The sequence below is a fragment of the Mus pahari genome, unplaced genomic scaffold (assembly GCF_900095145.1).
Source record: "Mus pahari unplaced genomic scaffold, PAHARI_EIJ_v1.1 scaffold_7955_1, whole genome shotgun sequence".
Taxonomy (NCBI): domain Eukaryota; kingdom Metazoa; phylum Chordata; class Mammalia; order Rodentia; family Muridae; genus Mus; species Mus pahari.
The window spans coordinates 41,225-42,865 of NW_018393323.1; the positions used below are offsets into that span (position 1 = coordinate 41,225).

Here is a 1,641-nt window from a genome sequence, read left to right on the forward strand (position 1 = left end):
GCCCCCAATGGAGGAGCTAGAGAAAGTACCCAAGGAGCTGAAGGGGTCTGCAACCCTATAGGAGGAACAACAATATGAACTAACCAGTACCCCCAGAGTTCATGTCTCTAGCTGCATATGTGGCAGAAGATGGCCTAGTCGACCATCATTGGGAAGACAGGCTCCTTGGTCTTGCAAACTTTATATGCCCCATACAGGGGGATGCCAGGGCCAAGAAGTGGGAGTTGGTGGGTAGGGGAGCAGGGGTGGGGGGAGGGTATAGGGAACTTTCGGGATAGCATTTGAAATGTAAATAAAGAAAATATCTAATAAAAAATATAAAAAATAAAATTAAAGAAAAAGAAAGAAAGAAAAGCCTTGTTCACGGTAAGGATATTCTCCTTCTGCTCTCTCTGCACCTTCTTTTTTCCTCTTACCCTCTGCACCCTGCATATGACTCTCTTAGTTTTCTTATGTTGCCTGTAGTTTCTAAGTTATTCCACCCTGCATTCTCTTTCTAATCTTGCTTTCTCCTCCTGCTCTGGTGTCACAATAATGCCTTTATTCTCAATGCCCTTTCTTGAGTTCTTAAATTCTTCTTCAGTTCAGTTCTGTTTAAAATGTTCTCATGTGTCCTATATCAACATATATATATATATATATATATATATATATATATATATCCTCAATTCTGTTCTAAAAAATTCCATTCAGATCTGACTAAAAGGTGTTCTGTCTAAAACATTCCCCTCAGCCCAGTTCTGTCTCTTCCCTTGGTCCTCAGCACTTATACATCTCTCACAATACATGATCACATAAATTCAAATCAAAATTGAAATAGTAGTTTACAATAGTTTTACATGCATATTCTTTAGGAATAATTATCTAGCTAAATATTCATCACCTGCCACGTCTCCATAGGTTAATTGAGAGTTAAAAAACATAACTAAGTTATTAGTGAAGCCTTATGTAGACAAATCCAGTCAATATTTTCTCTTCTATCCTAGCGCCTATAATAAACCATTAGTTCCCATTTTATGACCTTTGGTTAATGGTTTTACAGCCTCTTGGAATATGCTCTGAGTAGCAGAAGTCTGGTTACTATATAGAAGCAATTAACTGGTGGCACATGGGAGACTGACATTACTTTTTGGTCATGGTATTTCCTCACAGTAATAGACACCCTAAGACCAAGTTGGTACCAGCATAGTAAAATATTGCTGAAATAGGCCTGAGCATGTGTGCTGTTGAATTGTGGAAGGACTTTGGAACTTTGAGATAGAAAAGGCATTGAGTGTTAAGAGCTCAGTGGAAAGTTCTTGAGGAGATTGAAAGATAAGATGAGAATGCTGAAACAGGGCAGAAGACACAGGGCCTGGCTTGTGAAATTTTAGGGGGAAATTTAATGACACTATCAAAGCTATTTGCTATTTTGAATTGAAATTCTCTGCTTCTGGGGTGCTGAAGAATCACCTGTGGTTAACCAGATACCACAACAAATAAAGTGAAACTTTGCTTTGCTGATCATCTAGAGATATAAATTAGTGGTGATTAAAAAGATGCAGACACTATTGCATACACCAGCAAGATTTTGCTGAAAGGACCCTGATATAGCTCTCTCTTGTGAGGCTATGCCAGTGCCTGGCAAACGCAGAAGTGGAT

The 1,641-nt window shown here is 38.8% G+C and overlaps 1 pseudogene; it reads left to right on the forward strand.

Annotated features, from left to right (window-relative positions):
- LOC110315482 overlaps positions 1–1,641 on the forward strand; it is a 7,160-nt pseudogene that overhangs the window by 1,607 nt on the left and 3,912 nt on the right.